At 37.7% G+C, this 24,142-nt stretch overlaps 1 protein-coding gene across 7 annotated transcripts in view; it reads right to left on the reverse strand.

Annotated features, from left to right (window-relative positions):
* ADGRB3 (adhesion G protein-coupled receptor B3) overlaps nt 1-24,142 on the reverse strand; it is a 443,727-nt gene that overhangs the window by 49,293 nt on the left and 370,292 nt on the right. The window lies entirely within an intron of this gene.

The following is a 24,142-nucleotide window of genomic DNA, read 5'->3' on the forward strand; positions in this document are numbered from 1 at the left end:
CTTTTCTTCTCTTCTGGAATCTGTCCTTTTATCTGACAGTATAACCACAGTGATCCTACTGCAACAGTATAAGTGTATCTGGAAGTAAACTTACACCTCAATTGCAATTTTTCTCTGCATTTGTGCTTTGCTCATACACTTTTGATATCCTTCGTACTATTTTCTCCTAAAGTTTCTTCAGATTTTACTAACAAATTCAGTTCCTGTTCCTCTTTTACCAAGATTTACCTTGAAGGTATTTCTAAAATACACCCCTCTATGAGTAAAGCATTTACAATCTCTTTTCACACATTCAGACTAGTCAGAATGTCTCCTATTTTTCCCAGGTGCAGAGTTCAATAGAAGTGCTGTTTATATGTGATCCACTATGTCTGTGGAGCCTTCTTTTTAACTCCTGCCCTTTGGAGTTACTTTTCTTCAAAGTTCTCCCTTGATAGCTGTCACCTCTACCACTCATATCAACAACCTCTGCATTTAAATTTTGTACAGCATAGTTGTACTGCAGCATCACTTATGCCTATGGAGAACTGCTGGGTTTTATGCAAAATAATTCCTCTGCTGGCCACCACTCTTCTCCAGATCTTGGATCTATATAGTACAAAATAATTCTATCAACTGGATATGAAGAGACAGTCTCCTGTCTTTTGGGGTGAAAAAGAATTCCATAAAGTTTCTAGCTGCATGTTCAAACCTTTCTCAGTGTGTCATGTGGCAGAATGTCTACATTAGTAACTGCTAAGGTATCCTTTATGCACTGGCATGTGCATAAATTGTTAGTAAATTCCTTGGCATAGTTTTGACCTGGACCAAAAGTTCTTCCAGCCCAGGCCCACACAGAGACAGAAAGAGAGCCTGGGCCAGGAACCCTTCCTGATGGTCAGCTTGCACTCAATGTCCTCCTGCCCTGGAGGGCTAGGGTCTAAGGGATGGAAGCTGTCTTGCGCTAATTTGCCTCGGGGCTATAGAAATATTTGTGTCTCATTTTGGTGACTAGGAGGGACAGAGACAAGATGTCCAGCTGGATAATTCATATTATGCTGAGCTATGACTAATATACAAGACAGTAAAATTCATTCCACGTTGTTTGCAGCATTCTCTGGAGATTGTCAGTACAAAGCTCAGGCTTGTATTGTTTAACTCTGAATTGCTTTCTTGGTGACATGCCTACAGTAAATTGAAAGCCAGGTGGAAGACAATTCTCATACAATTTCCTTACACTCGTACTCATTTTAGTCCTCTGCCTGGTTTGGATTGTTATTGCCAGGTTATATTTAAGCAAATGAGTTCTGCACAAGCAGTATCACAGAACAGGTTATTCAGAGGCAATTTAATTTCTTCGATTACAAAACCTGGCAACAGAATCTCTTCTCCTTCTGCCTTTGTGCTGTGAAGATGTGTATTTTCCTGGGCAGGCAGGGAATGAAGGAATAGGGTCCTCTGCTCGTTTGCAGTCAGTGGAAAGACTCCCATTAATTTAAGTGGGTTTTATACTGGATGTTATACCTATAGAATAAGGGATGAAATGTGCATGAGCAGAAGTTTGTGATCTCACTTCTTATCTTAAGTGCTTTAAATGTTTACAAAGTATTGGATGAGCATTTTTTCTGGTAAGTGAATATGGCCTACTTCACATCATGAATGTATTGTGTTGACTTTGATGTTAAACACTTTAAACAAGGTAAACGTCAGCTCTGTCAGGACAAAAAAACTTAGTATTTTAACTGTGACCTCAAATAAGTGTGTTTTGAAGTTTGGAAAGCTCAGAACAAGAGGTTTACAGGCAGCATAAAAGAAAATAAGAAGCCCTCTAAAACTCCAAAGCATAAAATAAATTTATACAATTTTTTTTCAATTCCTTCCTGCCTAATTAGTCTCAAATTGCTATCATAGTGCTGTAACAGTGATGCTTCCCTGTGCCAGAGAAGAACCTTATCTAATTGTCTTCTTTTTCTTGGTGGTGGGGTTTTTTGGCGTTTTTTTAGGCAAAAAAAGTGGAAATCACTGGTACGCTTTCTTGAAACAATTTCTTCATTACTGAGCTATTGAGGAATAAGAATTAAAAATTGAATTGAAATTGATGCTACCTTGAAAAATTGCTCTATAAAAATAGCTTTGTGAGGTTTTGCGTTACAAAGTCTGAAAGAATTATTATTTAAAGAAGGATAAAATGTAGATTTGTGGATAAAATATAAATTTGTTTTTTGAATTGATGGGCAAGAAAAAGCAACCTGGTCTCTGAAAACCATTGAAAAATTAAGTTCTTGTATATCATTGTGGGTAACAGCAATACACAAGCAGAACTGAAGGTGCAGTGCGAACAGAAGGGACTAGATTCATATGGATGCATGCACAGTTTGGCCTGAAAAGTCTCTGCAACTAGGGAACTAGTGACTCAGAGGAGAAAAGAGAATGCATGCTGGCTGTCAGCGCGCTTCTACTGGGCTGTCAGAAAGACTTCTACTTACTTGGGAACTATGCAAATTAATGTATGGATTATGGATCAGTAATAAAAAAGCTTCACTGATGGTATTACACTTTGGTTTTCAGGATAGTTCTTTCTCAGGAACTGTTTTTAGGCTCTGAAAATTCCATATTGCTTTAATTTTAAAATATGGAATGTGTAGTGCGATCTCTTAAATGAAGAGAAATGCTCTTGGCAGATTTGAAGAGATAATAATGAGACAACTATGTTAACAGTAAAGAAAAAGCTGTTTCTCTGTAACATATGATCTGCTGTATAATCATTTCAGCTTACTAGGTAGAGATATTCAGCTTTTTAAATCTCTCTTTGCGTTGCTGCAAGTAATATTATGTTATAAGAAATACTTGTTTGCTTTAGCTATATGGCTATACCTGTTTGGAGAATGGAGAACACAAGAGCCAGTAGTCAATTAGTGTGATGAGCAACCCATGTTCCAAAGGTCCTGCGTCTTCCCCACTTTAATTTATTTAAAAGTTCATGATGGGGCTGTGTGAGTAGCTAGGGGCAATGAGCCAGGATTGGTAATGAAGAGGTGGCTGAGCTAAGCACAAGGGTTACACCTGAGTCAGCAATGTCAGCAAAGAAAAGAGTGGTTCAGAGCATGGTTGAGAGGGATCTCCCTACGGAGTTCTGAGAAAAAGAGGAGGAGGTGTCCAGGCAAAGACAAAGGCAAGGAATTGAAGGAGCTTCCTTGAAACGATGGTGTAACATAAGAAGGTAGTGGAATGGATATTGATATGTGGGACTTCAGATCCCTACATGAGGATCCAAATGCAGCCAGTGCAAACTGATGTCCTGGTGAAACAAATTACCAGGAAAAGCTGCCATTAGGTAGGCAGCAAATACTGCCTTGTGTTACCCCCCAGTGCAACACATTCTTGTAAAAGAATTTTTTCCTCTAAGAAAATGTTGTTATCACTTGAGTATCTCTACTCTTAAATCAGATCATCTGTTTGCTCTATTTTAGATTTTGATGGTATTTGCTAACAATAAAATTGCTGTAATTTTAGGGAGTTTCCTCAGCAATCAAAATGATGCCTAGAATGAGAAGTTCAACAACAAAGCCTGCAGTTGTCTTTCAGTTAGTCTGACTGTGTTGATTATAATCCTGCCATATGAAAACAGTCCATCTTCCTGCCTGGGATACTGGTGTCAGCAAAGATTCCTTCTCTGCATATCTGTAAGAGTTTCATCCCTTTACATGATTGACTGAAACCACTGAAGTGATAGCTTTGCAGTGCTATTACAACAGTGCCATATGTCACCTACCTTCATTCTTTTTCTGTTTGGCTTTTTTTTTTAATCATAGTGTATATATATATGTCTTAAAAGCCTTTATCTAAGAATAATAACATGAAAAGGATGATTTTGCCCCTAAGAGCATCCTCAATTTCAAGCATGCTCAGTTTTCCTCTGAGGACAATGTCTTTTGGGATTAGCTGTTTGGACACAGTAAGAAATGGTCATTTTGAAAGAAGTAGTTTAAGTCCAAAATAGAAAGAATCCAGGAAAGGAAGATAGTATCTACATTATTGTGGCAATCCAAAGTCTTCTCATACTACATAACTTCTGTTTATTTTTCAAAAATAACAGATAAAGCAATTTTTTAAAAGATATGCTATGGTTACATCTACTTGTACTTGCTAACAAAATGGATAAGAAAGCATTCACTCATCCTGCAGCCAACTGGAATGGTACAGAAAATGTCTATGTTAGTAAATTTCTTTCTACTCCAAAATAAGGTGGCCACATCCAAACTGGTTTCTTGCCAGTACCAGCTATCCTGAGCTTGGGGATAATGTGAGCTAGTGTGGGACAAAATCATGCCAGGAGGCATGCTAATTATTCCAGAGTATGGATGACTTCATGCCAATGCTTGGGGTCATGCCCACCTACAGAGGCATGTAGAACATTTTGACTTTGTTCTCTTACCCAGTAAAACATGAAGTGGGCTGGAGCAAATGTGGTGGGCTGACCTGGGCCAGCAGCTAAGCACCTACCCAGTCACTTGATCACTCCCCCAGCAACATGGGGAAGAGAATCAGAACAGCAAAAGTGAGAAAAACCTGTGGGTCGAGATGAAGATGGTTTAATAAGTGAAGGGGAAAAAAGCCTGCACCAAGTGATGCAAAAGCAGTCACTCACCACCTCCCACCAGCAGACTGTTGCCCAGCCAGTCTCCAAGCAACAGGCACCTTTAAAAGACCAGTGCTGGTTGTGTGGCTGAGCATGCTGTCTTACAGTATGGGATAACCCTTGGTCATTTGGGGTCAGGTGTCCTGGCTCTGTTCCCTCCCTTCAAATTCTTGTCCACCTCAGCCAACTCACTGCCAGGGCAGCTGAAAAACAGTGGTCTTGAAGCTGTGTAATCACTGCTCAGCAATAGCGAAAACATCAGTGTGCTAGCAACACTCTTCTTATTCAAAAATCCAAACCACAATACCCTACAGGATTCTGTGAGGAAAATTACCTCCATCTCAGCCAAACCCAGTACAGAAACCTAAAAAAGAACCCAAATGCAGTGTGTGTGAACTTCCAGTTTATGAACAAAGGGGCAACAGAAGCTTTCGGACCTATTCATAGGATGTGTACACATACACATACAAACAGGCACTTAAAAATAATGTAAATGTTTCTGAAAGTTGTTTATGGGATACATATATGTATATATGTAGTTCAACAATTTCTACTGTTTCTTTTAATTGAAAATCCAATTTTAATATTTTTTTTCAGAAATACATATTCTTTCCCTGTAGATTTAAACTCACAGCACATTATCACACTAGAAAAGCAAGTGGAAGTAGAGTGACCTTTGGATGGATAATGCATTGCAAAACAATATTTTCAGCAGACAGTAGACAGAGCAGGCTGCTTTGCAGCTCTGTATCAGATCTTGTCAATATGTGTATGTGAGAGTGAATGCAGAGTGAGGGGAAAGAACAGAATCTCCACTTTGCGGAACTGGCAGTGTCAATGCAAACTTATTATACAACGGCATCATGAATCACATTAATTCCTCTTATGGTAATTATATTAATTTCTAATGCCTTTAATGCATTAGCCATGGGTTGTTTCGGAGCCCATCCATTTTTTGTTCATGTAGAGATACACATAATGGCAATGAAGCTGCCTCATCCTCAGGATTAAATTGCATCTGGATTTCTAATTTCTAATACAGGGTTTTATTAAATACAAAACATAGCTAAAAGTAGGTTATAAATTTAGAGTTCCTCTAAACAGAGAAGAGGGAAAACATTGAGTAATTATGTGTTTCTAATGATATTAATGAAATCAGTGATTTTCACATTGATGGAAGATTGTAGAGCTATGGATACCTATGCACACTGAGAAAATCAAAGGAGGCAGTTTCTTGTCATTTTTTACCATGGCTACTGGAATCAAATTAGATAATTCATGGAAGTTGAAAGATAAAAGCATTTGTATCCACAACCAGAGAGAAGAGACTGTGACCACACATGTATATGGAAGTTTGATTGAGAATGGGAAGGACAGTAGGTTAAAAAGTCAGCTAATATTTTGACATTAGCTTCTATTCATTGCTTGTACAAGAAAGAAAAATGTCAAGAATTTTTTTTCTTATAAAAGGTGAAACCATTTATGCTGTTAATACCTTAGCATTGTCTTCCAGAAAGGAGGAAATTGTGTGGTATCACATTCATTCAATTCTCTTTATCTGCTATGTTAAACCAGTAGGATAAAAGGTTTAATATTTATGAAAAAGCAGTGGGGAAACTTTCACTGATTCCTTTAGCATGATTTAAAAAATTTGTAATGTTGTGATTATTAAAGAAGAACACTATGACAACCTGGTTGTTTTAAAGGAACAAAGGATGAAATGGCTTTGTAGAACACTCATATGCAGCAGAAGTTGTAACTAATAAAAGCTCCTCTATCATGTTACTTCAAGCCAGATTTCTTGAATAAGGGAAATAGCATTCTTTTTATTGGCTCTGGCTTTCATGCCTGTATTCCACTTCCCTCTGCTTCTTCTCAGAGAGCCACAGAAAAGGTTTAGCTGAGTTAGCCCATACTCATGATGTAAGGTAATATGTCAGCACAATCTGGAGGAGGAATCTGGGACATCATTACTTTTAGGATAGCACTGGTTCCTCGTAGATACCAGGAGGAAGAAGGTTCTTCCTCCTATATGTTCTAAATACATTCTCCCTATGGAAGTCACTGTAAGGAGCCTTGTGAGGACCCAAAGCTCTCTGCAAGGCCTCATATCTACTGGTTTCACTTTTGTTTAACCCCCAGGGAGTCTAAGAACATGAGCTTCCTGCTGGGAACAAAAGAGGTTTCCAAATGAGGAAGGAAAAATTTTGTGGAGAGAGTGGATAGAGATTTCGGCAAGATGATCTACAGAGAACTAGTGCCTAGCAACATGATAGCTTTCCTCAGGAGGGCATTATCTGTGCTCTTAGATAATGCTTTCCAAGGAATTTGAAGAGCTTGCCATTAAAGATGCCTACAGCAATAAAAGACTTACAGGAAGCAGGAAGCAACCAGAAAGTCTACAGTATCAATTTAATATAAATTAAATCCAATATAAATTTCTGAGCAGTGGACATCTAAGCAATGGCAAGAGGAAGCAGGCAGTGTACAAATTCCCCATTATTCTTGTATCACATGAAAGAAGATAGCCTGAGATTCCCATAGTTATTTGAGCTATTTAATCTGCTGCTCCATTCAGCAGAACAGTGGCCACTTAAACACACACAGAAGATATTAATGTTCTATAAGAAGGTGATTTGTAGTCTCTAATAATGTGTATGAGATCACTGTGTGAATGAACATATATTTTACCAGAGAGGTTGGACTTGCACAAGCCTACACCTTTATTTCTTTCACTTCAGTGTTGTGAACTGTGTATGCTCTGTGCCCAAGTCAGGCTGCAGTCTCCTTGACAGAGGAGGCCCTGGTGCTCTCCCTGTGCAGGACCCAGCACTACAGGACACCTGATGAACATGACTGCCAATAACATAATCACCCAGGGCAATGCCTGGACAGAAGTTTAATTCCAGCAGTGCCTTTACCCCAGGGTATTTAATTTTGCTTTTGACACATATACATCAGTGAAAGTCAGGTAGGAAAAGGGCACGTCCATTTCTTGAAGTCCAGTTTTACATATTAGGCAAAGGGCAAACAGAATTGCTCAGTTCACAAAACTGCCAATTTGTCTTCGCCCCACATATCTGAAGAAGGACTGATTTTGCAGTGTTACTAACCCAAATCTATCACTGCTTAATAAATTACTCATGTGTGTCTGGCTGCCTCTTGTCATTGATTTCAGTTCTAGTCAGCCTTAAGTGTGCTGGTATTTCCTCATTCTTTCCTTCATTAATATTACCTTCTCAATCCATGGCAGCAATATAGTTTTGAAAGATAAATTGTTTTCAGCCCTTGAAGGTGGCAATGCTGTGATGGCTTTATGGTAAGTGCTTGCTACTAATTACTGTAGAACTACTGTTGAATAAACTTCATCCAGATGAAGTGGCTATTTAGTGGCTTTCTCTTTCCCCTCTCCTGTAAATAACTTTGCTAATTTTAGCAATTAAAATATTTTTTAAACTATTTTTTACTCTTTTATTCTACATTTAGTTGGCCAGTTGTAAGACAGCTTGCTGTCTATATGTGGTACGAAAATACTGGTTGATATATTGACACTCTCTTTAAAAAAAAAACAACTTTTCTGGTGAGAACACCCATTTTAATTACTCACTTAATCTCAGTAAACTACCCCAATACATTTCAAAACTTCCCCTTAGAGTTTCTTATTCTAAATCAAAAACTATCTAATATTAAATTTTCAATTAAATAAATTGCAGAGTTTATAGTATTTGTGAGAAAATTGCTGGTGCTTAAAAATATAAGCACATTCTGATGAAGCTGAAATGATGACACTTTGGCTTGTATCACAGCACTCTGGGTTTTGCATGAAACATAACAGCCAACAGGATGCAGCCGATCATCTACAATTTTGTCAGAGTGTTGGATACACATGAATCAGTCTCATCTGTGGTGCTTTTTAAAATTTACTTCCAGTTATTGTGAGTGACTGTAAAGACAAACAACTCTGCTCAGGATACAAATGATGTAATTTGCATTCAAATAAAATTTTAAGTGTTAGAACTAGGATGCTCAACTTATTATTTGATTTTTATGTCATTGACACACAACAAAAATTGAAATGTGGAATCGCTGCTTTAGGATTTGAAGGTAGCCAAAGCGATAAATGAGTTTGAAGTGGATTAGAGAATAGCCCGACTGATGGATGCTTTGGATGGAGTCCTGGCTCAGAAAATCTTTAAATTGCTGACTGCAAAAAGTCATGAAGTGATATCAGAGATAGGATCATTCATGCTCTGTTTCTGTAGTCTTTCCTGTATGTCTGGTTAATGTAGACAGCACAGTGCAGAAGGCAGATCACCGAGTTGAGCTGGTACTGCTGCTCTTATGTTCTAAAGCTGGCAGGTAGCAAAATTATACCAGACAATTTTAAAAATCAGGTCACTTCATGAGGGATAAGAATTCTTCAAGTGCGAAGAAAATTCCTTTCATCTACACAGTGAAAATAAGCACTCCTCTGCTGTCTGTTTCACCAAGGTCCAGATTCTCAGTAAAACTCTTCTGCAGGTAGCCCAGACCAGCACCAGCCACTTTCATTCCAATGCTGCATAGGACTATCATCCTCACATTATTACAGACAGCACTTTAAGTTTAAGCTTTTCTTCCTCCAATAAAAACCATACATTTCATACCTCCTATTCTTACATGAAACTTTGGTTTATTACAGCTAAATAGGATTTTCAAAAACAAATTTCCTCCACTTTCATAAAGATATCTTTTTCTCTGTGAATTCACCAGCTGTTTGAGGCAGTAATTTTGGCAGTTCTTGGGGTATAGTCCTATTTCCTGCTTGTTTGTGGGCATTTTTCATACAACAGCAGAAAGGACAGGCAAGAATACAGTGAGCCAGATATATAAACCTGCCAAATAAGGAGAGCTTAGGTACAAAGTGTAATATCAGAAACCACTTGTTAATGTACTGAGAATGTGTAAATCTGCTACTATAGTAAGTGAAACTGCTAGCTGTTTGGATGACCTGGGAAAACTATTTTATTTTCCTGCCTGTATTTGTCTGCCTCAACTAAAAACAGTGATGATGACGCACACACCACCCTCTTCAAGCACAAACTCAAAAATTTTTACATCTATGAATGTTTGGAATAATTGGATTGCAAGTTGAATGTACTTTTTTCCTGGCAATTTTTTCTCAAAGAACAGGAAAGAACTTCAGTGAGATCTTTGAAATATCTGTTTAAGCAAAAGGTCAAATACAAAGCAAACAAATGTCTATTCTTCCAAACACAACAGGTGTTTGTATGTGGACATTGTGTTTATCTTTCTATCAGTATTTGTCACTCAACAGAATAATGCAAGAAGGGAAAGAGAGAGAGATTAAAAAAAAATCTAAATAGGTTAAAAAATGTTGCCATAGAGACCGATTCAGACACCATAAAAATAGCTTCATGTACTGTTTATATTGTCCTTTTGCCTTCTGCTATTCTATCTGACTGAAGTAGACAGCCTGAGGAAGATGCCCAGAGTCACAAAAAGGCAAAGTAAGAAGTCAATGAAGGATCTATCAGGTTATTTTGAATCTGCATGGCTATCTGAAAATCTGGGTTTAATTACTTGATTCAAAGCCTAGTAACGGAAGACAGGCCAAGAAATTTGGCTTTTTATAGCTATTTTGTTTTAGAGAAGCTTCCTGAAAATTCTATAAATTCTCTTCTTTTAAAATGAAAAACTGTATGTGCTTATATTTTGGGGCTTGGTATACTTTGTGAGTTGAAAATATAAGTAGCATTCTTGAAATTGAGGGCTGGTGATATTTATCTCTCATAGTCTTATTGCATATTTGTAGCCAGTCAAAGCTATTTGAAGGTTCGAATTTCTTTGGGTGATTTTTTTTCCTTTTTTTTTTTCCTTTGGGGTTGATTTTTTTCTTTGTTTTTGTTTTTGTTTATTTTTAGCAAAAGAACAAACTGATGATAAGAACATTAAATTTTCTGTTAACAGAAATATTGGGTTTCACACTCAGTTTTGATACAAGAATAATTGCCTGATCTTCCTTGAATGTGATAGACACACTTCTTGACGCATTTTTCTACTTTAAAAATATATACTTCTTTGTACTTAACTTGTAAAGTAAGTTTTTAGGAGAGGAATGCTTAGGGCACTCGAATAGATGTCTTCAGAAAGAAACTATTACAAAAATAAAAAAGAAATGGACCGTATATGTTTCTAATAAAAATGCACAACTGAGAATAGTAGCTGCACTGCTTCCCACTCCTCCTGTGGCTTAACCCCATTTAACAGGACCAAGTGAGCCTAGCACTTGTTTAGTTTATCCCAGCCATTGGACTGTTTCACCTTGTTGTAACCCCATTTTCTAGTCTGCTTTGAAATTGATATGACAGGCATATTTATACATCACTTTTTCCAGAGGTGAAGGATCTGAGAAATGTACTATGATGTGTTAACAAAGCCACTAGAATTAATGGAATTATATCTGCCAAAACATGGTCATAAATTTCAAAGAAGTAATCTTCCTAGGGCAACTGAAATTAAATGGGCCAGATCTTTGCTGTCTCTGTGCCTTTTTGTACTGGCAAGGGGATTGTTCACCATAGGAAATCCCAAAGCCACAATACTGGCAGATATTTCATCCCCGTTGCCTGTGGGGTTGAAGTCTGGTGAAGAGAGGTTTGCAAGGCTCATCTGACCCTCACAGCTGGGCCTGGGTTAGAACTCCTGCCAGGTACAGATGGGTTTGAGTGCAAAGCTCACCCTGATCCACAGCTGTTGCCCATACTGTCTGCTCAAGAGATTTGTTTGCTGTTATTTCTGGTGTTGGAAAATTTCAGTTTGACCACTAGAAAGGAGTTGTGTCTTTATATCTGCACATGAAACAATGGGCTGTGCAGTGATCTGTGCAATTTTTTAGAGAGGACTCCAACCTGCAGAAGGATGAGGACAGTAAGCAGAAAGAATGTGCACATTTGAAAATTTTTTCAGCCGAAGCTCAAATATTAACATGTCTTTGCTATATGTGGCCACCCTAAGTGACACAAGAAGTGGAAAGAAGCTTGCTGTCCAAAGGAACAATATAGAAAAAGAAACCTTGCAACACCAGTGCAAGGGTGAATTAAGGAAAAAGAGGAAACTTCTGAAACTCAACTCCATCTCCTCGCAGTAATGAACCCAAGATTACAAATGTTTGTGTGATAAAGGTTACTGCAAGGGCCTTGCGCTGTCTAGAGGCATAAGCAGCATCAGGGGCTAACATAATTGGCAATATCAGTGACATTGCTAAAGACCCTATATGTCCCTTCCCAGAGGGTCAATGGAAGAAAAGGATACAACAAAATACAAGGGACTTTTCATATGAATAGGCTAGGCAAAAAAAAAAAAAAAAAAAAAAAAAATTGATAACGCCAAATCTATTGGAGGGTTCCAGGAATAAGAGAGGGGGAAAAAAAGAAACAGGTTTTAGCTGCTGCAGCTCAGTCTTGCTGAACCCTGCAAAAACAGAATGTTAAAAGCAGACACTAATAAAAGACAAGATAGCTGATAGCATGAGAGAAGCTAGTTTGCCAGCACAGCTTTATTTAGATCCAGATCTCACACCAGGAAAAGTGAGGTCTCACGAAGCCTTAGAAAATAGCAACATAGTTTACATGTTAGCAGAAAAAGAGGGATTTTATCAGGCAATATTGAGGAAAAGAGAAAGTCACAACTGTGAAGAATTAGCCAAAGCCCATCAGGGAAGTTGTGCATTTATAAGGACACGCAGACAAAACCATTTGCTGTCTGTAGCTCACAGGGCATTAAATTGAATGTCAGTGACCAAAGCGTTCTCACAGTCAGATGTTATTGTAGGTTCCTGGCAAATCCACCCAGCTAAAGAATTGCTGTACACCTGCAGGAAAGCCCTTATCAGGAAGCTGTGTATCTGATGGGTGTTGGTCACGGACCTTCACCACCTGAGCACCTCTAGAACCATCATTCAGACTGTCTAATTGCAGTGCTTGTCCACGCTCTGTAAATAGAACCGGTTGTGGCTCAGACATGGCTCCATCTATAGTTCTCAATATCCAAATATGTGACCAGAATATGTGCATTTACAGCAGAGATGCTAAAAAATACAGTACATTAGTAAATACAGATTTGAGGTCCAAAAATGGGTATCTCTCTGACTGAAATATGAATTGGGAAATTCATAAGTGTGACATAAATAAATAGGAAATTCAGACAATTTTAGAAAAACCTTTACTATCAAGGGTGTTTCTAATATAAGACAGTACCTGGCTATGATGAATAAATGATTTTTCAAAACTATTTTAAATATTTTAGAGTCACACACATGACTTTAAAAAGTTACAGGAAAAGATGAAAAGAACCATTCTAAGACTTTTTTATAGAGTTTTTCTATAACAAGAGCAATGTTGGGTACAGCATCTCATAATCAGCACCCCATAGACAAACACATAGACAAAGTAGTTGGAGGAAGACCTATGAAGAGCTATGGCCATGTGAAGTCTTTTCAGAAAAGGACTGATGGAAGTGGAAATGGAGATACTAGCAGTATTTTTTTTTCCTATCACATTATAATTAAAAAAAAATGAACACTCAGTGGAATTCTCTGGTTCAAAATCTTTGCATCACATTCTACACCAGACTTCAAGATTATGACTGATTTTTATAGCACTGAATGCAAAGGCAAAAACATTTATGACAGTGGCCACTATCCACTGCTTAAATTAAGCAGCTACCAACACAAGGAGAAAAGGCTTTAAAGAAAGATTTTCAGGTCTACATTGACCTTCTCTTGGAACCAATCCCAGTATCTGACAGTTAATTTCAGCAAATTAAGAGATGAATAACTAATGGACTAGACTTGCAAGAAACCTGCCAAATTCGGCCAAAGAGAGAAGTATTAGTGAAGTCGGCATTTAACAAACTTACTACTGTTTTGGAAAGATTTAATTGATTGCACACAACTGATGGCCAAATATTGAAGAGGCAGCACTATCTAATCCATATTGTACTTCAGGAACAGATCTCTTCCAAAATTTGAGAGACACCTGGATCAAGCAGGGTCAGCACACTAAGAACAATAACCTATATGGTAGCTTGTTCTGATTGAGTTCAGACACTAGGAGAATAAGGTGATGGAAATAAGCAAACAAAAAATATACCTTGTCAGATTCTAGAAAACTCTCTGGCAAGCGGCATGGAGACTTTTTAGTGCTGTTATTTTAGACTTTACTTCTGGACTTTTTTTTTGTTTGGGGTTTTGTTTCTTTTGGTTTGTTTTTCCTACAAAGAACATAGGAAATTCCTGTAGCAGCGACTTTGCTAGATATACCAACTTGATTACAGTTTCAAGACTTCATCACATGCACACAAATCAAGTCAATCAATATTTCCAAAATGCAGACCATGACTAGTCTAACAAGCTAAGGAGGGATAGGCTATGGGTTCCAGTACCTGGCAGGTGATTATCCATACTGCTGGAATGCTGGCATGATCTTTGCCATGGTCTCTGCCAAGCAATACCACTTTGTGTGATACTCATCACACTCCACTGGACAGCACAGGCCAAAAGGCTGCATGGATACAACTTGCTTCTTCTGGAATGCAAGAGCTTTTATGGCAAGAGCCAGAGAAGAGTTCCTGGCTCATTTAATTGATTGCAGATGTATGGACAAAGCCAAAGTCTCTGAAATCCTTGTAACAAAAGATGGATCCTTTATCTTTCTGAAACCATTTGATTAATGCTTCTCCTACTGCCTCAAGGCTTAATTTAGAAGCCAAAATTTTGAGTAAGTTTTGCAGCATTTCTTTTTGCTCAAACATGCCTGGGTACTTATTATATGAAATATTACTGATAGCCCCTCTCTTCCCCTGCATTTGCAAAGTGAGAAAAATAATATTTCCCTCCAAAAGTACTGTAAGGACAGATACAGAGATGAATGTGAAACTCCCAGACAATGAATTATGAGAACTGCATACTTTTTCTTTAAGTCAGAAGATTTTATGGAATTTTAAGACAAAATCCAAACTAATGCTTTTATTAATTATCACTAGTATCTTCATGGAAAATGTTATAAAAATAGACAGATTTATTTGTCCTCTTCTAGATATATGCTGTCAGGAAATAATTTATATTTCACTCACATACTAGTTACAATAGATAGTTTTTGTAGTAAAATACTTACATTCTTTTCAGTTTTTCCAGATTCATCAGTAGTAACATTTGTACTTGTTCCCTTACCTTGACTTTGTATTACCCATGCATATTTCAACTACAGCTGTAACAATTTCAAAGTTTCTACTACTTGAACTTCTCTGGCCATTGCACATCTTTGTACTTATCCTTTCTCTTGATGAATAATCACTACACGCCTCTGTATTTATATACCTATACATATTTCTTAACTTTTGCTAATATGACTTAGAAGCAGGAATACTGTTCTCATTTTTTGGCACTTAGATCCACTTTGAACAACAATAAATGGTTATGTGGAGTCTTTGGAAGTAAACAGTCAAGCCTTCTATTTAATTCTTCTAAATAACTCCAAGTTTTTTATAGTGTAGCACTTTCGGCTAAAATATTTTGATGTCCACAATGCATGTGGCAGATCCCCATTTTTTAAACAAGACCTTTCTTTCATCCCTGCACTGTTGTGTGAGATTACTACAAAATTAAATAGGGATTTGGAATATAGCAAACCTCACAGTCTGGATTCTTTCAGTTTATTGCCCTTTTTAACTGCTGATACTATTCAAGATGTATTACTGTACTAGTGCAGAATAATTAAACAGGAATATTATGCAAAAGCACTTTCACCTTTCCTATTAAAATTTTAGGGATAAAGTATTCTTTTTAGTAATTGTAGATGAAACAAAAAAATTAAGGAAAGCAGGAGAAATTTAGTTCATCTAATAGGAAAAAGCTTATAGTCCTGCATGTGCATTTACATTCCACAGACAATAACAGAAGCATCAACATTAAAAGATAAATATTGTTTGTACAGGTGACAATATAATAAATATTGTTTGTATGTTCAACACTAGTAAAGTAATTTTAAATGCAAAACAATGGATAATATGGCGCCAAACAAAAACCCGAAGAACTGCTATTAAAGCCATATGTAAAGTGTTGCATGTAAAATGGTCTTAAATTCTGTAGTGTTCTCCTTGTTTGAAAACTGTTCTCTATATTTGAAATGGATGGCCAGTAGCAGTAGCAGCTCACAACAAACAAGAGAGTAATCAAGTCAAAGTAGAGATGAGAAGACCAAGTCTGCATCTGAACTTTTCATGCACCTCTAGATGCCTAAGCACCTACAATAATTTGGTCTTCCCTTTGGAAAACTTCTCCTATTATGCATGTAAATCCCCTTCTTTCTAGAGGGTGTGTGTGTAAGGGTGTGGGTATTACTTTGTGTTTGCTGCAAACTCATTTCTTATACTGGTGGATGGATGATGGCGGTGTCAGATGGATGATGGTTGTGTCAGATGGCTGTTACAGAAGAAAACGAGGAACTTTGTTTCTTCCTCTTCTACACTAGTTTTGCTGGTCTAGCAACTTCACATTTCAAATTGTATTGTTCTCTGTTGATACAAAAGTTTACTGTACAGCAACAGAAAGCATCCTATTTATTACAAACAAGGGGCAAGACAGTTTACTCAACAGTAAAAAGTACACTGGTCAAAGTCACTTGGCTGTTATATGCAAACACAGTTTCACTGCTGCTTCACTTCATATTTGTATTCTACACTGTATAAAGAAAACTACAGGCTTGCCTTGAAGACAATAAAAATTGATGTCTGGCTTTGCACAATTTTGATAGTTGTATATTCCCAGAGGTTTAACAACAATTTAAAGCACTAATATAATTCTATATGCCTTTTACATCAACATTAACTTTTTAATTGGACTGATGGGGTTTTTTTCACTCTTTTAAAAATGATTTTTTGTTTAATCTTTTTAAGTTTTATTTAACCATTGTTGTTATATTCTTTCCTTAATTTCTGTTACAACTATCAATCTCCTCTGAACAGACTGTTCAGTACTGACATTCTCCTTCTCTCTTCTATTGTCCTTTTAGCCTCATTTGCCCCTGGCATATTTCTCTGTCATAAAACAAACAAACAAACAAACAAACAAACAAACAAACAAACCCACCAAAAAAACCCCTAAAAACAAAATACCCTTAGTATTCCTTATGGAAATCTCAGATTCTTAATCAGAGAGGAACACAGAAAAAAAAAAAAAAAGGTATATTTATCTAAAGCTTCATTCTGGAAAAATGGATTTGCAATTTTATTCCTATACAAAAAAACCTTGTCTTTTACCATATTGATGTGACCATAATCAATTAAGTCTTGTAATCATTAAAGAAGGACAATACCCTGTCCCTGTCATTCCAGAATTCTGACCCAGTAGACCTAAGGTTTGCAAATTCTGCTGCTAGCTGCTACTCATTCTATGTGTGTTATTGCATTTTCTCCAGAAACCAGATTTCATGAATGATGGATAGCACACCATTGCACTGGGTGCCATAGCAGGTAGTCAATGGGTTGGTACACATTCTCTATTAATGGTCCACCCACTTTACATCACCTTCTCCATGTTCATTTGAAATGCTTGAGTGTCTCTCCTGCAGTCTCATTAAACAGATCTGTCCACTCCCTCGACAAATCAGAGGGCTGGGCAGTCAGCAGCCATATGAAATTCAACAAGGGAAAGTGCCAGATTCTGCACCCGGGCTGGGGCAACCCTGGATGTACGGATAGACTGGGGAATGAGATGCTGGAAAGCTGTGACACCAAAAGAGATCTGGGGGTCTGGGTCAATGGCAAGCTGAACACGAGTGCCCTGGCAGCCAGGAGAGCCAACCCTGTCCTGGGGGCATCAGGCACAGCATCACCAGCTGGGCAAGGGAGGGGACTGTCCCACTCTGCTCTGCACTGGGGCAGCCTCACCTCGAGTGCTGGGGGCAGTTTTGAGTGCCACAGCATAAGAAAGACATTAAGGTGTTAAAGAGTGTTCGAAGGAGGTCAATGAAGATGGTGAAGGGCCTTGAGGAGGCTACATGAGGAGTGACTGAGGGCACTTGATCTGTTCAGCCTGGAGGAGACAGAGAGGAGACCTCATTACAGTTACAACTTCCTTTTGAGGGGAAGAGGAGGGGCAGGCACTGATCTCTTCTCTCCAGTGACCATTGACAGGACCCAAGGGAATGGCCAGAAGTTTTATCAGGAGAGGTTAATGTTGGATTTTAAAGGAAGGTTCTTCACCCATAGGGTGTTTGAGCACTGAACAGGCTCCCCAGGGAAGCGGTCACAGCAGCAGCCTGACGGAGTTTAAGATGCATTTGGACAATGGTCCTGGGCATGGCAAATTGAACATGAGTCAGCAGTGCCCTGGCAACCAGCAGGGCCAACCCTGTTGGACGTGGTGTGACCCCTGGGGGTGGCCATGTGCAAGGCCAGAAGCTGGAGTCAAGGATCTTTGTGGATCCCTTCCAACTCAGTATATTCTGTGATTCTGTCATTCTAGGATTGTGCCATATTAAACTTCTTTCAATTATTATGATAATTTTGCTGCTTAGGTGGGAATTCAAGACACTTCTGTTCATCTGGTTTTGGTTGTCTGGCTTTCCTTGTGGCTTAAATGCTAATATATGTGATGTGCTTACATTGATCAAAAACAGCAAGAAAGCATTATGGAGCCCTGACCTTGCTTCACAGCTAGAGAACTTACATAAGATAGTAGAAAACTTCACAGATATAAATGGACTTTTGTCTAATCAATTAATTAGACAGTTTTGATGTTAAGTTGCTTCTTACTCTATTTGTGCAGTTTAATTGACAAATCTATACAAATATGAGAATCAGATTTTAATGGTTTTTCCAAAAGCTTTCCTTGTCGAACTCTTTAGTGATATGGAATTACAATTAAATACTTAAAGACTTTCTTGGTCTTAAAAATGTAATATGAGTATGGCTTATTTCTTTAAAATGTTCAAAAAAATAAGTTTCCTTATTGATCAGCTGGGTTTTTTAATACAACAGTCTTACAACATTTTGTAATGAGGTCTTCAGGAAATGATGTAAATCATATTCTATAAGATAAATGGGTAAATGAGAAGAGAAAAAAATCAATGCATCATATACTCTCTGCACAGCAACTCAGCCAAGCATATGTGAACAGGTAGAAACCTCTTCTTTTACTCTCTATAAAGAAGGTGGGGGAATAGTGTTTGGACCGGTACAAGAAGGATAAATAATATTTCACATGTTAAATTTTGGGTTTTGTGCTGTCAGGTCCTTTAGTTAGTCCCACCATTTAACTGATGACTCTAAGACATTAACAGACATTAATATTACAGAACTTCAGGGGCAGCTATGATCAAGTCCTTAAAATATTAACTGATCATGTCTTTTGCAAGAGTAAAGAACAAAAATTTTGCTGCCTCTCTCCCTCTGAGAAAATTCACATTCACTCTTCAGATTTTATAAGTAGTGAGCTATGAAGTTTACTTTTCTGTCACCAGATGAAACCTGAGCTAGTAAGACCAGCCTGGAAGATCTTTTTACATCTTAATCTTAAAAAGAATGTACAAGTTTTTACTTTTATGTTACTGATATGAGTGATGCGAATTTTTGTAATGACAGAGATACAAAGGATATTACTTGCACAGCATGCGTGGGCAAGCAGAGAGAAAACTGCAAGTCTGATTCTTGAAATGGAAAAGCTTGTACAATATTGCCAAGATAAGGACAAAGACTGTTATAAGCAGGGAGCTGTAGGTATGAGAGAGAACACAATATTCCCAGCATTGGCAGCTGTTTCTCTCTGAGTCGCTGTCATTAGTCTGTAAGTATGTGAAAATAAACTGTCATCCTTTACTTTGGAAAGGATGAGTTTGGTATATTAAAAAAACACAGCCAAGCTGATAGTGGGATCTCATAATTAAGCTATATAATGTATAATAAATTAATTTTGAAGAAAAAATAACCTTAAGGCTTCAAGAAATTGTTAATGCCTGGTGTTTGTTCAGAGAGATTTGCTACGCAGTTTACTCTGCAAGCCTCAATATGCTTCTGTTGCAATAAGTCTTCTTTGCCAGTCGATCAAAGAGAAAATTGAGAGAGTGGCTATAAAAAAAATTTGCCAGCAGTTGATGGAGTGTAATTGAGTGTAGCTGATAGAGTACCGATAGCTCGCTATGCATTCTTCCCTTAAAACAAGACGCCACTAACGACTCAGGCATAACAGGGAGGAGTCTCCAAACTTCATTTACCAGCAGACTTAGCCAGTAGCTTTAAAAAGCCAGCTTTCCTAGGTACACTAGTGTTAGAATGGGGAATTTTATTGCATTTGGGTCTGAGGAGGCTCTCTATTCTCTGGAGGCTCTGCAGGACAGGCTCTCTCAGACAAACTGCTCTTCCTCTGCCAGCATTGTGGCCTTATCCTCAGCCTGCAGCTAGGTGTCTTCAGGGAATATTTCACACCTGGGTCTTTTCACAGTGGGGAAGACTGAAAATGGGTATTTTTGGAGTGAAACATGAAAAGGTACTTTATTGCAGCAGAGTAGCAGGATATATACTAGCAATAAATTTGTAAATCACTAAATAGGTGTTTCCACAAGGCTTTGTATGGTGCCTCTTCGCATCAGGACAGGACATTAAATGAGTATTCTGTTTGACTTGACAAAGGCTGAAGGTGGGGACAAAAGCTGAGTGAGAGAAACTAGCAATGTACTGAAGTCACACTTGTTGCATCATGTTCTAATTGTGTTTGATAGAATGGAAACGAAAGGTATCTCCTGCCATTGTAATGCTGAATTAGACGAACTGAGAAACCTTGCTGCCTATACAGAGATGGATAATGACAACTGTCATTGCACAAGTCCATTCTGAAATATTATGGTATGTGGCTGTGACTTTGCTATGTTCAGGTCTTCCATTTTTCTCAGTTAGTCACATAAAAATTAATAACTTCTCTCCCTTATTGTGTTAGCCTGTATGCTAGAAGGGATGAATGCAAATAAATGCAGGAGTGGAAGCTTAATCAATTGCTGGAGACTCAGTAAAGCTTTAAAGACATGTAGAAGATACTGGAGACTGTCCTGAAAGGAACATGTTGCCATTGATCTGATTTAGTCATAAACAGCTGTGAAGATTTGCAGTAAAGCAATATTCGTCTTACAATTTCAGTAGTTTATGCTCAGACTTGTCTTCAAGATATTTTAGAATAAACTTGACATTTATGGAAAATATTCTGGCAGTAACTGAATAATTTTGATTTTGAGAAACAGATCCTTTCAGCATTTCCCCCTTTAAATGTCAGAATGTTTTAATCTTCATTATTTTTATACCTGGAAAGGGTATTGGAAACCTCAAAGAACACCATGATTGATACTTTTACTGATCAACTGAGAGTGCAGGAAAACTTGAAATCAATGTAGAAATATAAAACAGGAGATATAATACTGTGCTACCTATAAGGTGGTTTTCTAGTTTTACTTTTCTCTCATGACCTTTAATGAATTAAAACAAATTTTTAGTGCAACTTTTCTTGTTGATTGCTCCTGCAAGAGGGTGACTTTTTCATTCTGCTGTGACTCCTGGGAGACTATCAGAGATACTAACCAAGCCTTGCTAGCTCACCTTGGCAGGGAACTTGCTAGCTCTCTCCAAAGGAGGTAGGAAAAACAATTTTCTTCAGATATCTGAGAATCCAGCCAAAGAAAGGGAGATGGAATGAGCTGGAGTTCATTGTTCATTTCTGATTAATTTTGTACTAATGCAAATTTCCAGTAATGGGGTGAATTCTGATCCAGAAAAGCCTGCGTTGAGACCTTAAAGACCTTCTGTTCAAAAATTATCACAGCCTTTAAATATATATATATTTTAATTTTTTTAAGACTTTAAATTTTATTTTCCAAATAGGTTAGTTGCCTTCTCTAAGGCTTTAACTCTGCAGTTTCCACCAATACTAAGAGGCACCAAAAAGACAATAATTACCAGAAAATGTACTATCATTTGTTCAAAATTCATACTCAAAATAAGAGACAAGAATGACCCTACACACTAATGAATTGAGTGCTGTTTGTACCTGCACACTTCTGCTGCTCTGCTTGTCACTATATTTTCAAAATACGACCAGTGGTTTAATCTTATGGCTGATACATGAAGACCAATCCTGGAACATCTGAGATTTACTAATTACATGCATAATAAAATAAAGGCTACTAAATATTCACAGAATTCTAGTGACAGTACCCTGACAATGCACACTCTCTACATCCTTATGTAATTAGACACTTTGCAAACATTTCCCCACATTCTTTGACAAAAGGTGGAAAACTAGTGTGTGTCTTCTCTCTGTTTCAGGACTCTGTCTTGCTTTAAGAACCACAGACAGGTCTGACCTCAGCCTGTGTATCTGTTTTGAAGTCAGTGGAGTGAGCTTATTCCACATAAGTGGAAACTCTAGCACTGTGATTTAATTCCACCGGTCACTAGACTTCTGTGAATATTTAGCAGCCTTTACTTTATTATGCCTGCAGTTAGTAAATCTCAGATGTTCCAGGATGGGTCTTCATATGTGGTGACAGTGTACAGAGCACAATTCACGAACAAATGCAACCGGTGCACACACACAGAAGTCTTTTCCTTGTAATGAGTTTGGTGCTGGTCTACACACGGCTGTTGTTGGAACATCCTGTGAATTGGTGCGTCAGAAACAGAGCTGCTATGGTCCCACCTGGAGCCCTGGTCACTACGGGACAGGAGAAAGGGAGGGCTGGAGAAAAATGTCCCCTTTTACTTATTCCTATAATCTTGGCTTTGAGATTGGTTTTATGCTACTGAAATAATACCACACTGGGCTGAGAAGCTCATATTGAAATGGTCCTATGAGGGGTGCTAGACACAGCCTTCTGGCCATTTTAACTCTGATGATAGGGAACTGTACCATTTCAGAAAAAAATCCAAAAAACAAACAAAAAACCCAGCATGAGCAGCCACATTTAGTTATAACCTAAAACTGTTAAATCAAAAGCAAAGTATGTCAACTGATGGGATGTTCTTTGTCAGATGAAATGATATAACCGAAGTTTGACACTACAGAAATTAGCCCAATGCTGGCAAAGTCAATGGAATTTAGCCTGCTAATTCCAATAATCTACTTGGCTCAGTGCCTTGTGGTCTTGCCTCATGAGGCACTCACAGCACAAAAATTGCTCCATTTTAAAGAACAGTGATCAAACATACAAAAGTAGATGTGTATTGCTGAAAATATGTTGTTACCAAATGGTGCAAAAAGCAGAAAAAGAGTATTTACAGTGGTTAGTAGCTGGTGAGATCAAACAGAACAAGTCAAGGCAATTAAAAGATTTCACTGGATTAAAATGTTGTCACAAGATAACAGTGATAGATTCTGAGGATATTTATCTTCAAAACAGGAAATATTAAACAGTAGTAAAATACTTAAACCATCAATTATTTTCTACTGTACTGAGGAATTAATCAATTGAAAAAGAAAGATAATAAATTATTGGTGGAATTACCAATTAAATTAAAGATGAATGATAGGTTGAAAAATCATGTTTTGTCTAATTAGAACTCAAGACTTGCACACAGTCGTGACAAGGCAAGATGAGAGCCAGGGACAGAAATAAACATGTGTGTCTTGCTCCCCCCACAAAGTGGGAGGGCTGACCTGAACTTGGAAAGGGCTCTCTGTGATTTTAGAGCAAGTAGAAGTGCTAAGCTTGCAGTGGTGACCTGCAAACCTCTCCTCAATGCTTCCTCATTTTCCAGTTGAGACATTGCTGACTCAGCACACCGATATCTGTGCACACACTTTTTCAGGAGTCCCAACAATTTATACACTTTGAGCAGTGGAGCCTAGCCATCTTATGTAAGGGCACAGATGGCATTAGCTTCTATGACTTTTCTGACTAAGAACTTCCATATTACTGAATTAACACCTAAATTCTTGCTGCAGATCTGGGTCTGAAATAACATAGCTGCCTCAAACACTACTTTATAGTTACAAAAGATATGGGATTTTAGACAGTCATTAAATTAACTCAGTACAAATTAATGTGCATAACATGAGAAAACATCATGCATATGACATTTTATTTGTGTATGTCTGTTGCTCTAAAACATAGTTATTTTTCAGGTTGGTCAAAATTTTAAATTCTTATGCAAGATAGAACTATTAAGAAGTCATTTTTTTTAGGAGTATAATAGTTAGTGTTCACTTATGTACAACTATATTTCTACTATAGAAAGGGGATATTTATACATGGCAAACAATCTGGCAGAAATTTAAACAAAAATAATATTTTGGGGTTTTGATAACTCAGATAACTTGTTCTAATGTAATGTACACAAAAACAGTTTAAAATAGGCCTTTAAACTCTCTACAGGGATCTTTCCCCAATGTCTTCACACATTCAAGAACAAAACTGTGTGTAAGGTTCATAATAAAGTTCAGAGTCAGCAAAAACTTAGACTCTCTAGAGTCTATTCTCTGTG

This window comes from Camarhynchus parvulus, chromosome 3 (genome assembly GCF_901933205.1).
Source record: "Camarhynchus parvulus chromosome 3, STF_HiC, whole genome shotgun sequence".
Classification (NCBI taxonomy): domain Eukaryota; kingdom Metazoa; phylum Chordata; class Aves; order Passeriformes; family Thraupidae; genus Camarhynchus; species Camarhynchus parvulus.